Source organism: Neopsephotus bourkii, unplaced genomic scaffold, assembly GCF_033783945.1.
Source record: "Neopsephotus bourkii isolate Nb327-2 ecotype Australia unplaced genomic scaffold, CSIRO-AGI_Nbou_v1 NB_95, whole genome shotgun sequence".
NCBI classification, from domain to species: Eukaryota; Metazoa; Chordata; class Aves; order Psittaciformes; family Psittacidae; genus Neopsephotus; species Neopsephotus bourkii.
Genome location: NW_026900612.1, coordinates 1,029,449 through 1,045,229, shown reverse-complemented (window position 1 = coordinate 1,045,229; position 15,781 = coordinate 1,029,449). Strand labels below are relative to the sequence as shown.

The following is a 15,781-nucleotide window of genomic DNA, read 5'->3' as shown; positions in this document are numbered from 1 at the left end:
AGATGAGTTTTACAGAAGGGATAGAAGGCTGCCATTGATTTTATTATTGAGTCAGTTTTAATGAGTCACAGTATTTTTGGAAGGCTTTTAAGATTACTGTAAAGTGCTTAGTTACAGTGGCTACAGGTGCCAAGGCAGGAAAGGCAGCAACAAAAAAATGCACAGCAGCTGTATTGCTATACTTCTGAGAACTGGGATCAGCAGAACAACACACATGGAAAATGCAAAAGAAAATAGAAGATGTAAGAGATGAGAGAAGTCAGCATGGTCTGCTGCTACACTACAGCAAAATGCATTTTATTTAAGGGCTGTCCAATGCCCCTTAGCCACAAGTTGGAAAGGGCCTCTGACAGACTGAATTGCCAAGACATTCGGTGAATTGCATGTTTGCCTTTCAAGCTGTCCTTTGGTTGCAAGTCATTTGCTCCCATAGCTGCCAAGCTCTACCACTGCCATCCTGTGTTGAATGAAACTGGAAACATCTCGTTTAGCATATGAGAGAAGGTAGAGAGGGGAGAAAGAGGTGGCATGAAGAGGAAAAAAAAAAATGTATTTTTTGTTGTAACTGGAACAAATTCCTTTTTTTTTTTTTTGCCTGGATCCTTCTGAAATACATAGGGCACAGTATTCAAAGAGCTCACAGACAAACTCTATGTTGTAAGGCAAAAAATATTCAGTGTTTTCTACTAAAAAGAATGTACTAAGAAGTACATTCTGAAGATCTGGGGATGCAAATCAAACAACCTCAAAAATACAGGGCTGGAGAAAACATTTCCAGTGATCATACAATGTGCCAGCTAGATTTTCAGGTACTTCCCATGATAATTGGACTCAGAGGTAAGCAGAAACAGCAACCATGATTTCAGTGGGCCAGCTCTGAGTAGGATCCACTGAACATGCACACATCTGCCTTTGCCTTGGCATAGCAAGTGACTGAATGCACAGCTGGATACTTGCATATGCAAATACCAGTTTGTATGTGCAGATAGCTGTGTGCAGCCCAGAAATCAGTTCTGACTTGGAGGCCCATTTCAGCCTCCTCCTGCTGCCCCCACCCCCTTCACCAGATGGGCACACACAGAATATTTTCCAGGCTGCAACAACAGCATCACAAAGGGTCACTACCGACTTCACAGCATCTTCCAGCATCCTCAGCAACCACATTGCTTGTCCTGGAGATGCCACATAGCAACCTGGGCACCAGACACCCTGCGTCTGTGAACAGGCATGCACGAGAAAGGCAGTGAGAGCAAAGGAAACTACTTATTGTCTCTGGTGGAGTGGAGTCGCAGCAAATCCAGTCCTGAGTCTGCTTTTCATGCGTGACTGGCATGAGTCCCACTGTTAAGTCCTTGGCTGACGGCCATGTGCAGAGTGGCAGGCACCTGTCCCTGCTGGGAGACCTGGCGACCCCGACCTGCCCTAATGGTTAGTTCTTTTCTAACATCATGTCTACTTGAATTTACCTCAGGATTTCCCCCCTCCGGGTGCCAGGGAGCTAGGCTGATGCCAACTGCTTCACCATGGATAAAGCAAGGAGCGTTCCCAAGCTGCACTTGGGCACCCTTGAAGCATTCAGCTGTACTCTCCTCACTGGAACAGATGGGGCACATGAAGGTGTTAGTGTCTTCCACCACATCAGCAAAATACCCCAGCACTGGGATAAAGTCAGGAGGGAAAAACAAATCCCAGCAGGGCTCCCTCTCCACTGTCCTTAAAACGCAGTTTGAGACGGGCTGAGGAGCTTGCCTGGCTCCATGCTCCCAGCTTGGGGAGCAATGGGCCTAAGATCTCTCCCCTACGTCCTTCACACAAGGACATCATCCTGTACCCACAACTCTGAGAGCTATGGGCTGCATATTGGTTCATTTTTTTGGGAAGCCTGTTCCACCTTTTCTCTGTCAGCTCTTTCACTCCTGCAGCAGCACCTTGCAAATACAGATCAAAACCTTTCACAAGTGGCTCTGCTGGAAAAGAGGACAAGGAATTTCATTGCACAGGAGACGAAACGGAGAGCAGCCAGAAAGGTTTTTATTTGCAGAAAGTTTAGGGCAGAGATAGGGCTAGGACATGAACGTCCTTATTCTGCAGCCTGTTTCTTACATAAAACTCTACTTTCTTCAGCGTTACAAATGTGAGTGGAAATATTTCAAAGCATGGAGAATTTTTCAGTGATCTCCCATTATTTCAGCTTTATTTATGGTCTCTTGTCCCAGTATAGGCACATTTCACTTATCCTTCTGAAGAAAAAGAACAGAAGCTTTTGCTTTCTGACAAATAATCTGCATTGGAAATTGGCAAGCTCTGTGCACCTCATCCTCAGTTTTGGTGGCATGAAGTTCATCAGATAGAAAGAATGACAAATGGGGTTGAAGAGACCTTATTCTGCATGGTTGCCTCTTGCCAATGGAAATGGAGCTATATCGTGTGCAGGAGAAGCTGCCTGCTCTGTGATGAGGAAGACAGGGTGGCTCTACTGCCTTGTTTCGGGCACTCAGTGGCTCTCAAGCCACCTTTCTCTTCAAGCAACCATCTACCACAGGTTTCTTTTGTCTGTCATGCTCCCTCTGACCTCAGATATTCCTGGACCAAACCCTCATCTGCAAGAGGAATACAGTACCTGCCAGCTGGAAGCTTTACATCACCAGGCCCCACTGCAAAAGAAATAACATGAGGAAAACAGAAGATCCAAATCTTCTCTCTTAGAAATCAATGCTCATTTTGTATTTAGGTTCACAGAGGTTCAGAAGCCTGCATAACCAGGGCTGGAAAATAGACAGGACTGAGCAAAAGTGCTTTGTGCTAGGACCACAGACCAAGACTGAAGTCAGTAATATTCTCAGGCCTGTTCATCTGTAAAAAGAGGCTAAAAACAGCCTAACAGCAGTGAGATGAAGCAAAAGCCATCATTTAGGGCAGTGGCAACTCATTAACCCAAATGACCTGCATCTCTGGCAAGCACTGACCCAAGGACTTGCGAATTTACCTCCACTACCCAATAAACTGTTGCTGTCCAGCTTCTCTAATTAAAATAGTCCTGGATTTGCAGGACCTACCCAGAGAATAAACTGGAATTTATCAGATTAGCTAAGCCAGATCATACGTAGAGCATACAGGCTGGCCAACAGCCTACTTTGGACCAGATTAACCAGCTAAAATAATTAGGGATTTTTTGCAAAGTCTGCCCCTAAAGACTGGCATTAAAGAAATCTACCAAAGACTGAGCATATATTGCAGCCCATTCCTTTTTACACTATTTAGTTCTTAGGTTGGTGTTCTTTGGCAATTGCTGGGAATCATCTTTTTATCTCTCACTAACCAGGGAAAAAAAATTCTCTCTCTGCAGCTCCTTCGGGTGATCTGTGTCAGTGGGAACTGGTGAATCTCTGAAAGGGTAAGGAGGCTATATTTAATGTATTCTTTACTCCAAAACTCTGTTCCCCCTATTCCTGTGCTCTGGTCCCTGAATTGTCAGCCTTGTGTTACAAGGAATGATTAGTGGGGAATCTGTGGACTGACTGAGAGCAGAGCTGTATCTTGTCCTGGTCATGTAAGACGACCCTGCTGGAAAAGGATGAGGAGGTTAAAAATGTCTTGCAGCCTGAAAAGGACAGAACCCTGGGGGCTACATGTGAAATGGGGTCTTTCTCCTGGTCTCCTCAGGGGTAATGTGGTGCAGGTGCATCCCTCCACCCGCTCTCACCCAGCCACGTGCACAGGAGCCAGCAGTGACATTCTGGCAGATGTTTCTTCAGTGCAATATGGGCTTTGCTGCCACTCAGGCAAAACAGGTTTTGCTACCAGAGCCAAAGGACTGCAGCCACGGGGAGGAGATGAGGAGGAGCAGAGCCAGGAGGCACCTGAGAGCTGGATTTCCTGCTCTTCCCTCTTCTCACCCTCCCTTAGCAGCCTTTGCCCAAGCCAGACAGCAGAACCATGGGCATCTTGTTCCCCTCTGTGGGTGCAACCACCCACTCGGCTTGTGCCTGGAGCAGGCCTTGGGCATTCTCAGCACTGCTTTGAACCTATATACAGTCACTTCAGAGGGGAATCAAGCCTGTAGCCTTCTGGGACGTTTTTACAAGGGTCTGCTTTTTTGTGTTACTGGTTTCAGCCTTTCCCTTTTCCTTCAACATTTACAGATTTTTTTCCACTACACAGAAGTCATATTTAAAAAAAAAAAGAAAAGTGTAAAACATCCTAAAACCAGGAACGCTGCATTTCTGCTGACCTCAGCTGTGAGATGTACCAGCATTCACTCAGCTCCGTTCTCCTTATCAAGGATCTGTCTGAACACAGCCAACACCGGAACAGAAGGCAGCAGGTGACAAGAGGGGAAATAAGATGCTGCTGTCCTTGAGCCAGTGGTGGTCTGGAGTCGTTGTGCCTGAACAGTGAGGTAGTAGAAAGAAGGGTAAGTCATTAAAGGAAAGAAAAATACCTTCTCCCACTAGTTTTGACTTTGTCTAGGACACCAGGAGATTTCTGTTTTGTTATAAACTGAAAAGAGAAAAAACACCTAACACTCAGTCTTTTCATAGGAAAGAGCCACACCTTCATCAGAGCTGTGACCGGTTCAGTCAGTGGCTCCTATATCATCACATCTCTGCCTACCCTGTAGGTCACTCCTCCTTCACTTGCCACTCTGGAATGTAATGGTTTGAAAAATGTGAAAACCCCATGCCTCTCTCACCAGCTGAAAGCAGATTTCCTTTCTCAGGAGCACATGTCCATCCAAGCTCAAAGCCACAGGTTTATTTCAGCTGTGGCATTTGCAGCCCTGTATGCACAACCTAACTTTTCTGCACCCGTAATAGCCACTCAAAACTATTCTGCACTTCCAGGCTAACGTAAGGGATCTGTTGCTTGATGCTGGTTAGAGAATATGACCTCAGGCAAGCAGACTAAATGCTAACTGGCCTGCAAATGAATCTTCGCATGTGCATCTGCTTTTTGGGCAGAGAAACAGCTGTCACAGCAGGAGAGAACTGCTCAGACCCAGCATTCAGCCTTGGCTGCAGGGACCTGGCTCCTGAATTTCCACGTGAAATTTCTACTGACGTAAATGAGGGAGCTCCATATACCAAACAGTACAAATCTGAGCAGTAAGGTTTTTCTCCTGGGTGTTCAAAGGGCCCATGCAGCTTTAGGTATTCTCCCAAAGAATACTCAGAGGGCTCACTATAGGATCCAGGGCTGAACCCCGAATCTTTCAATGAAGTTAGCATCTTTTCTAGAAGTGAATCCAGAAGCTGACCTAAGGCACCCACAGGGGGGGTATTATATAACAATGGAGGCTGTGTAGTTTATGTAAAAACACTTAACACCACAGCTGCTTCCCTCCCCTACACCCTCAGCAAAATTTTCTTTCCCTCTTCCATTTAAATACCTGGTTTTTGAGCATTTCACAGGGTTGGCAAAACAAGCACAATGGAAATAATGTTTGCTCAGATCTGTTTTTGAGTGTGTGTATGTGTGTGGATGAATTTTTGGCAGAATCAGTATTTGCAAGAAGCAGATAAAACTTTCACATTCAAGAACCACTGACAGCCAGGAACTGCTGCCTGCTAGCAAATCTCTACTTACCGAGGGAGATCATGTCATTGTTAGCCAGGTAGAGGGGCTGGAGACAGAAATCTAGAGAGCTTCCTTGTTAGGCTATAAATTAAATAGTTGTTTAGCAATAACTCTAAGACAGTAAATCTCTGTGTGTGAACTCACTTCAAGATAAAATCCAGACTTGGTTTGCCCTGCTCATACAGCACAGATGCATATGCATCCTGGAAGCTACACAACCCAGTAATATTTTATTCACATCACACTCCAAGGAGCTCACTGACTGGAATTCAATAGAAACTGTTCTCTGTGTGAAAGTAATTTCAGAAAGTAATCTAGTTTATGGAAATGAAAGGCATCAAAACACAAAAAACACTGTTTCTGTACAAGTGCTTTGCTTCAAATATTTGACATGGAAATTTATATAATCCCTCTGGGGCACATGGGTTTCACGAGTGTTAACATCTTTTGAAATGAATTTCACAAATGTTTATTTGGAATACCAGGCATACAAATAATTTAGAATATCAAGGCATCTTTTGAATCAGACTTAATGATACAGATCTCACATGGCTGCAAAGGTTAAAAGGTATGAATTTTAATTGGGTGTATGGAAGATGTCATTTTCAATCATTGCACTGCATTGCCAAACCTATCACTTTTCCATTCTAAGCTTCCTGCTACCTCCTCCTCAACTCCTTCTATTACTTAAAGACCAAAATGAAACATTTTTCACATTTTATTTGTGTGCTGGGCATGTATTAAATACAGAGGTTTGCTGCCTATCTTGGTTTATACAGGACCCCATCACCGCTGTATTGCTACATTTCTCAAGCAATAAAGAGGTTGACTTTTTCCAGACAGATAGTGGTATATTGTCATTCCAGTTTTATATAAAGTTAAATGATTAAAGGCAAACAGTGTTGAGGCCACCTACAGCATAAACAGTTGCTAAGGCGCTGGTCAAAGTCAGATTTTACAGCTGCCTTCTCTCTCTCCTGCTCCCACAGTGGGCCCTACTTACAATACAGTATAAATCAGACATAAAATTCTTTCACCATTTAAAATCTGTATTTTAATTGGTAGATCCACTTCTGGCTTTGGATAATGTGATGGATAAGCCTGAAAAGAAAAACTAGCTGGGTACCTGTTAAGAAATCTTTGTCCATCCTGTGTGGCAAAGGAGCAAGGATCCTGTGGGAAAAGATATCGTGTGATTGAGTAATTAAAAATTATCATAAGCCATAGGCATCAGGAAGGCAAATTAAGCCTGCAAAGGCAGCATGAGTTCTGAGTGTTCAATATTGCAACTTTAAGATTCATTTTAAGTTTGTTAAAAACCTAGATTTGTAATCAGCTAGATTTTATCCAAGATACTGTTTTTCTGTATATTGCCAAAAGAAAGGAACTTGGGAGGGAAAAATGAAGGGCAGTTTGTTTATAGAGAACAAGGTGTTTTGGCCCCTCAGTGGCCCACTCATTGGTAAACCTTAGATGTCCTCAGCCAATGTGAGGGAGCTAAGCTGGGCATGCTCTGGGGAAAAACAGCCTTGGGCCAGAGCAGGCACTGTGCAAACCATGCCTTCAGAGAAATGGAGCAGCCAAATTTCAAGAAACCTCTAAAGAACATGCACAGTACTGATAATTTGGCCAAACATGGGTGTATTTCAAAAAGGGCATGAAAAACACTTTGTTCACAGGCAGCATACGGCCAATTTCCCTTCTACTCCCAAGTGTGACGATAAAAGCTCAGCAAGTGGCTCTGGGATTTTTTTTCCCTTTTTGCAAGCAAATTTTGTCCCAAGAATCACCATTGTTTTCTTTGAAATGTCCATTGTCAGCAGCAGGAGCAAAATGAGTGTGAGGCAACCATCCAACCCACACAAGTCTGAACCGCTGGAAGAAAAAAAACATCAGTCTTCTAGGAGGACACATTAAAGATGCCCTGCTGAATTGTCAGGTCTATCTACACCTAGGGTAATTATGATTTCAAACACATTTTTATGTGCTAGGATTGGTGGCCTGAGCTATTTAACAGCAACCTTTCTGGTCAGGCAACTGCCAGTGAGATCAGTGACTTTGCACAATATTTAGAACAAGATAAGCGTACATATGTAATTGTGCTTCCTGAGAATAGGTCTCCAGCCTCTGGCAATTTTTGCCTTTGGGATTTATGGAGATACTGGCCATAAACAACAGTGACTGAAGGGGACTGACCCCCTGTGAGTGGGAGATGCTGCACAGAGACTCTGATAAAAGGGGAATCCAACAACCTTTGGGGCTGGATTCAACACCTTCACAAGCAGAAGGTATTTCCCAATATCATCCTAAAAACCTCTCTTATTTTAGAGGATGCAGATTGGCCACAAAATTCCCCTCTTTTTCTTGCCCTCAGTTTCCCAGCCAAGCCACACAGTGGGTAGCTGGGCCTTGATGCTGCAGTCTGGTGGTGCATGTCTTCTCTCCACGGTGTGTGAGCACACACTCCCCATCGCCAGCCTTGAAACTCCCCCCTCATTTAGGCAGGCCAGGAGGAGCACAAAGCCCTGTGTTTTGCTTGAGTCTCTCCTGTGAATAGGCGGAACAAAAGATAAGCACAGAAAGCAAGAAGAAAAGTTGTCCAAACGGGGCACCAGTTTCCCTCATGGGAAAGGCTTTCCAAGCACTCCCCTTCCTCTCTGCCGTGCTTGGATGGGAGTGAGCTTTTTGATGAGCAACCAGGACATCCCTTCATCTCTCCACTTTTGCCAATTTTCTTTCCCCCTTCTATTGCATGTATGTCCACACTTGCAGCCTTGCAACACATGGCAGGCTATACCAGGCCATGAATGGCAAAGGAGGTCAAGCTGGCTTCCAAAACTCCTCCATTAGCAGAGCAGTGGCAGCAGCATCCCTTGAAAGAAAACATCAGCAGGAGATCCTCAGATTCTTTTCTGATAAATGCTTGTGAGTCATGATGTCTTTTCTGTGCTACAAACACCCTTTTCAAAACAACAGAGGAGGGAAGAAAAGGAGAGCAGTACCTGTCACAAAGCTGCTGGATGTGCTGGAAAGCAAGTTCCTATTGCAGGCTGCAGGGAGTAAAACACTTCCTCTGCTGTCAGTGAGATGGCAAAATGCATCTCTTACAATGAAATGACATTGCTGTCCTCCCTTTGGGAAGTGAGTCACCTGGTGCTGCTGCTGGTTTTCAGTAAGGATTGCTGCATTTGCGGTCAGTAACACATGGAAGAATGGTCCTAAGGACCATCAAAGCATCAGGGTGACACAGAGTGGAGCTGATGCTCAATGCAAAGAGGGGCAGAGGCTGGCTGATCCTGCAGTGGCCGCCAATAATTCGTCCTTTAGCTGAGCTCTGTGCTTGGGGTGTGGAGCATCCTTTTTGTTCTCAAGAGCATACTTATTTGTTGATATGAAAGGGAAAAATACCTTTGTATGGGTTCTCGGAGATGGTTTCACCATTTCAGAGGTGTGCTCAACCCCATCTTTACATTGCACATAGACATTGGTGCCATTTTGATGGTTAGTTCCACATATTCTCAAGTCTTTAGTGTGCTGCAACTGCATCTGCCTAAGCATTTCCTGGTTTTACAGCTATCTGAGAACTGCTCAGACCAAACCCATGGGTACAGAGGAGTTCTTCCTGAGTCCTCCTCTTCAGTAAATCTGTTAATAACAAAGGAGCATCCGGAAACCAAATGTTTACACCGTGCTCACTGGTCCAGAAGGTCTGCTCAGGTAGTAACAGTATAACATGTGATTTAAGCGCCAAGCATGGACTGATGCATTATTTCTTCTACTGATGGCTGTGTGTGCAACACACTGATTTTACACAATCTAAAGAATATGGGAACCAGTTCAGAAGGAAATCTTTCAGACTCAGGGTATAGATGTGTCAGTATATACTATATATAAACCATAGGATATAAGCCTCTGGAAAAATCTAGAGCCCTTATGAAGGAAAAGGTCTGCAAGATCCCACAAATAAGTGGCTTCAGAGAAGCTGAGAAGCTAACAGACATAGGAAAACAGGAACAAGTATCTTCTTACAAACCTGCAGCAGAAAATATGCATCAGGCAGGGGGGAATGTTTTGAGTTATCACATCCAAACTCCTGCTTGCAGTCACGTCATACATTCCCTTACTCAAACCAAGTGCCAAGATGCCATCTTGTATTACAGAATGTAGAATAGACATCCATTGGACTGGCTGTGTCAAATACAAAATTTGAAATACTGTTAAGTGCTGAAAATGGTCTTTTGCTGAGATGTTGCATTAGAGACGACAGTTCAAGAACGGGTATCAAATGAATGGTTGTCAGTTTTGTGTCTGTCAAGGACAAGAAAGTAGTGCAGACCACCAAGAGGTCGAGAACATTATACCAAAACCACAGCCCTTTATCTCACTTCCAAAACTTGCTGCAACTGGGGCATACACTTCGTCCATGTTTGCCAGAATATGCCAAAAGCCTGAAAAGCAGTGTAAATTGCCATGGTCATCAAAACATGACAGCAGCTCCGGGACTTTCTGGGAAGTACCTCCAGCACCAAACAGGAAACTAAAACATCCTAAAACCCATTTAAGGACAAGAAGGGTCCCCTTTAATCATCAAGTCCTTCCCGTCACATTCCCCGGCAACCAAGTCATACAATCCCATTTCACAGGCTGCACAAGCATCAGCTTCAAATAAGCTAGAGCATTTGCCCTTGGGCCATTCCCAAATCTCTGTTGTCTGACAGTCTCAAACTCTCTTCTGATATCCAGTCTGAATATATTTGTCACCAGTTCATGTCTGTGTTTGCAGCAGTGCAGTCCATTAAAGCTAGGCAGCCTCACCCCTCTCACAGTCTATACACAACCAGAAGCCTTCAGCATGCATTAAGCCAGGATAAATCATTCTGGCTGTGCCTGTCGCCTTGCTTCATTCCTGTCCCAGGTTAAAAAGAGCCCCTGCTTCTCTTCCTGTCTGATGTTTCCAGTCTCAGACCCAGACAGCGCACCAAAGGAGATCATGCATGATCTCAAAAAGCAGAAAGCATTGCAAAAAGGAGATTGTGTCTTTCACTGCAGAGATGAAGTTGGGGATGGATAGATGTCCACAAAGCCTCCAGATGGTTTTACCAGCCAAATGCAGCTTGAAGATGTTCACTCTTTGCAGTATGTTTCTGCTTCACACAGTACTGGTAATTTTGTGAAACTCTTAAGCTGGACCAGGAGATTGCTGCTCCTATTGCAAATGTTCCGGAAATGAGTTTCACTCACAAGCAGTCTGGATCTGTGTTGCTTGCCTGATAATTGGGGCACAAGTTTTTTTGATGCTTGATGAAAAGCCCCAGAAAAACCAGCTGTGTAGGTCAGCAGGAATTTGTGTTTCTTCTTTTTATTTTTCTTTTTTTTCCCCCCTCCTCTTTTGTTGTAGCATTGGAGGCACTGGTTAAAAATAACTACGTTAACCTACTGTGGGAAGTGAATGTCCCTCACTCAGCACTTCCAGGCAAAGCCTCTAGCATGCTCTATCCAGAAGTGTTCACCAAGGCTGCAAGCAATTTGGGATCAGCCTGCTCACCTGCAGTGTTCCATGGCACCCTGGGTGTAGTCAGGGCAGCATGTAGGCAGGCAGAGCAGTGCTATGCACCCACAGTGGCTCAGGAATGAGGCACCCCTGGGACTAGGGGACTCGAGGGGGGAACCTGCCGTCAGGACTCATGCCTCTCCCACTCAACAATCCCATTTCTCACTACCTTTTGACTAACAAGAGTCATGGGATAATTAGCCTCCTTAGGTAGAAGCTAGCCCTGCTGAACACCATGAACCCTCCAGGTGAGCTCCTAAGGCTGGAGAGGAATTTGGGATCAAGTGTAGAAATAGAAGTTGTCTTTCCAAGACCTAGAACGCTACCCTAAGTAGAAATCAAGGTTGTCTTTCCAAGACCTAGAATGCTACCCTAAGTATCTTCCTGCCCTGTGACAGATGTGGCACTGGTCAATTGGCCAAACCAACCAGCAGGAGGGAGCTGGTCCTCAGGGCCTCATCCTTGGAACTATTCAAACAGGAGGATAGGAACCCTGCAGGGCTTTAAATTAAGAAGGTGACCAAGAATCACCAAATTCCTTCCTAGCCATTAACATTTTTTACTGCTTCTTTAAGTACCTTTTAGTGGGATTTCAAACCAATTTCAGTATTTGTGTCAGTTTGATCATGCTCATTGCAGTATTTATTTGACTTTGAACAAGGATTGTTGTGAGGAAAGATCACATCTACAGGTTGTCATCTTGTTCACGGAAAAATAAGTTTAAAAGAACTATAATCAGCAGCAAGTGGATTGCTTGTAAAACAATTTTCATTTCAAAATGTAATAATCTATATTGGACATGACATTTATTTGTGAGAAATAAAATAAAAATGGAGTTTGGGAGCTCTCATGTCTATAAAAAGACTACTTTTCCTTGCATTTATAAATATTAATATGGAACTCTAGTGAAGAACAATACATAACAATAATGAAAATCACCAAATCCCATCATTTTTTGACATTGTCATATCAACAGCTTAAGGATTAGCAGGTGAACTTTACATATTGCTTCCAAATAATAACAGTAATGATAATAACATCAGAATGAAAAAAAAAACAACCAACTTACTGCATTATATGTTCTTGATGGCTTTCTTCTAGCAGTGTTTACAGGATCACTGCCTTGAGCATTTGGATGACATGTTTAAAAAATTAACCTGAAGAAAGTGGGTGTCTTCTTATCTCTTTTCATTCTTGCAATGCTTTGCTTAGCACCGTCTTTGTTTCCCAGTAACCCCTGACATCAACAGAGTCAAAGGCCTATCAACTAATACCCTAATTTCAAGAGGATTTTATATATACATATATCTATGCGCATCTGCAAGTGTTTTGTGCACATGTGTATGTATATGCATAAAATGAAGCAGTGTTTTAAAAGATAAAGTTGCACCAGGTGTCAATTTTCACACCTCTCACTAAATAAGCATGGTAAAAAATGATGCCACAATTTCATTGAAAATCCAAGCTATTGAGATCTAATCGCTCCTTAAGCTGTGGCTTTATTCAAATCTGGATCACCAATAGGGCTCAGGATGTAAATGAACTGCAAAGAGAAATAAAGCAAAGGAGAAAAAAAAAAATCTGTGATAGCCCCTTCCTTCAACCATTTGATTCCCAAGTCCTTATCAGTCAATTAATGCATACTAAAACTTTAGTGGCAGTCTCAGTTTAATAGACCTAATAGCTACAGCAAGTCCCAAGCATTAGCCAAACAAAACACACTTTCAGCAGCCTTAATATGAGACTGAAAAAAGGTCAAAATAGACAGGCTTTACAGAATAAATCCTGAAGATCCATTCTAATTTCCACTCAAGGATCTTTTAAGCAGTTCTTGGATGCTCTTTATGGTACTTTGATCCAAGCATAGTTTCATTAAAACTTTGTGGCTTGGTATTTTTAAACCTGACAGCTTCACTAAACTAGTTCTCAAAATGTTAGCTAAGCCGCTATGCATAAAACTACTTTACTGTCATGGTTTCTTCTAATATCACCTAAGTACAGGCTGTTGCAATTTGAAAATGAACCTTTTCTACATTCACTAGATCTCAGCTTGGGAATTTTTGCTTTCACACTTGAAAGCTGTTTCTCAGTATAAAGGGAAGGTGCTGCCTTACCTCCTTCTTTTCCCGCTCCTTGAAACCTGAAACTAAAATTAGCTGCTGTACCTTATTTGTTCTGGAAGCAAGTGACACAGTACTTCTATCTACTGGTTTCCAATTGCAGGATTAACACTGGATGCTAAAAAAACCCTCAAAAAATAACAAAACATTAAATGGTGGTTTAAAATTCAATTTAATGATGGCAGGATAAATTCCCTAAAGACCTAGGAAAACAAATGTTACTTCCCTACTTCATAACATGGCATGTTAATAGATCTGATTTAACTGCCACAGATAAAAAACCCTGGATCTCCAGAGATTGTCCTTTGCTCCCCTGAAAATGAGGATGGCTGAAAGGTTAGGCAACAATTTTCTTCCCTTCCCCTGGTGTTCACAAAAGCCTGGATTTCTCAAAGAGCTTTTGTAGTGAGTTTGCATTACAGTAGTAAAGAGAATTACAGAATGATGGCTCCAGAAGAGGCTGGGCTGAGTTTTTGAGGGAAAAGATACACAAAGGATTATTTTAAAAAATAATAATGAAACTGAGGAGATGGGATTCACACAGGCACCTTGTCCAGCCCTGCTCTGATGTGAGCCAAGGGCCAAGATCCCACCAATATTCATGGAAGCAATTCAGCCAGTGTTGGGTCAAAAAACCCCATCAAAACTTGCAAGACAGTCCCAAAACACTTCTCTGGGCTGTCAGGTGGGAGACTGCTTCCATCTGTGGTGGACATTTAAGGCCAAGGCGGACATTTAAGACCAAAACAGGAGCTTATTTGTGTAATCACACATGGAAGTGAAAAGTCAATTCCTGTCCCACATGGGCGTATCATGCCGATATGGGCCTGAATGCCAGTTTTGACCACAACCTGATGGTCCTCTAGGGCTGCCCTGAGCATCTGAGCCCAGAATCTCATCCTCCAGCCCCACTTCTGGCCCTAACACCACCAACAAAGGAGGAAGAAGTGAGCATGAAGACCTTCAGCATCCAAAACCTCATGAGATATTCGTGGACTGGGAAAACAGCTTGTCCCATTGAACATTTCTTGGGCAAGGGTTCCTACCAGTAGCTAAATGGGGTCTACAAGAAAGTTGGAGAGGGACTTTTGACAAGGACATGCAGTGACAGGACAATGGGGAATGGCTTTAAACTAAAAAAGGGTAGATTTAGATATAGAATAATTTCTTTCCTGTGAGGGTGATGAGGCCCTGGCACAGGGTGCCCAGAGAAGCTGAGGCTGTCCCATCCCTGGCAGTGCTCAAGGCCAGGTTCATGAGTCTTTGAGCAACCTGGTATAGTGGAAGTTGTCCCTACCCATGGCAGAGGGTTGGAAGTGGATGAGCTTTAAGGTCCCTTCCAACCCAAACCATTATTATATGATACCGTGCTATAGGAAAGGCCATTAAATCTTTACTCTTCGATTCCCTCAGATACTCTCTCCAAAAAAACATGCTAATTACCTATTTCATGAGCAGCCGCTGCTCAGTGAGTTTGGATGAGACTGTCCCACTTCTTTCTTAGTCCCCATCACCTGGCAGAAATGGCTTGGTGGTTTTTCACTGCTTCACACACCTCTGATGGGTCAGCAGAAAATCCTGTCAACCGAACGTCTGACAAAAGCATCCTGATGTCAGGTATAAAGAATGCCACCTACAGCTTAATGTCTGCAAAAACCCCTCCGACTTTGGGCAAACAATGAATGTTTTTGTCTTCTTAATGCCCGGTATGCAATCGAGTGGAAATGCTACTTCCATCCTTAATCTACAAATGAAATTAAAGTTGTTGAAAGACACATGATAAACCAGGATCCTTTGTTTCTTACAGAAGAGGGGAAAAAATTGAAACCACTAAATATTTTAGCAGATTTACTAAATTTCCAATTAAATCTGGAATTATGGAAGAGCCTGTATCTCTCTCTCTCACTTCATATTCTATTTGAATAAAGTAGGTTAGACGTGGAGCTCCCTCCACCCACCCACCAGAGCAGGAATATTAATGAAGTAGATCCATCTCCAGCATGCTGGGCCAGCAGGGTTGCTCAGGCATCTCTGGGCTCAAGCATGTGGGAAGGGCTGGTTTATAGGGGAACAGCCTCAGCTACCCAGAGGGAGTGGGATATGCTAGGCAAGAGCACCCTCTGCCCGCTGGCAGGAGGGTCTAGCTCTATTAACATGCCCCCCATCCCTCCCCCTTCTTTTTGCTGAGGAAAGGTCACGGGAAGCAGCTTACACAAGCCAGATGAGGTGGAGACCAAATCAGGACCAAGATTATGCGTCAGGGACTTAAAGGCAGGAGCGGAAGAACAGTGCACAGTGCTGGAGCATGCTTTCTGCCCGTTCCTAGCCCTTCCTCTCATCCAGCAGAATGTTGGCCATGTCAGATTAAAGATAATGGTGTCCCCTCTCAAGGGTTTTCAGGGTATGTGGCCAAGTTGGCTTGGATTTGGCCAAAAAGGTTTGAGACCTGGAGAACTCTTCCAAACTGGTCGGGTTCTGTTTGAAGCTGAAGGGTTAAAGGATGCAGTAGTTGGCCCTCACGGGAGACACAACC

General features: G+C 43.7%; 1 long non-coding RNA gene across 1 annotated transcript; it reads left to right on the top strand.

Annotated features, from left to right (window-relative positions):
* The first annotated feature begins 635 nt into the window (after positions 1-635).
* Positions 636-4,692, top strand: LOC133213379 (uncharacterized). The gene is made up of 3 exons (XR_009725802.1): positions 636-1,428; positions 3,347-3,394; positions 4,283-4,692. It is a non-coding gene; the product is annotated as an uncharacterized LOC133213379 (long non-coding RNA).
* Positions 4,693-15,781: the final 11,089 nt, after the last annotated feature.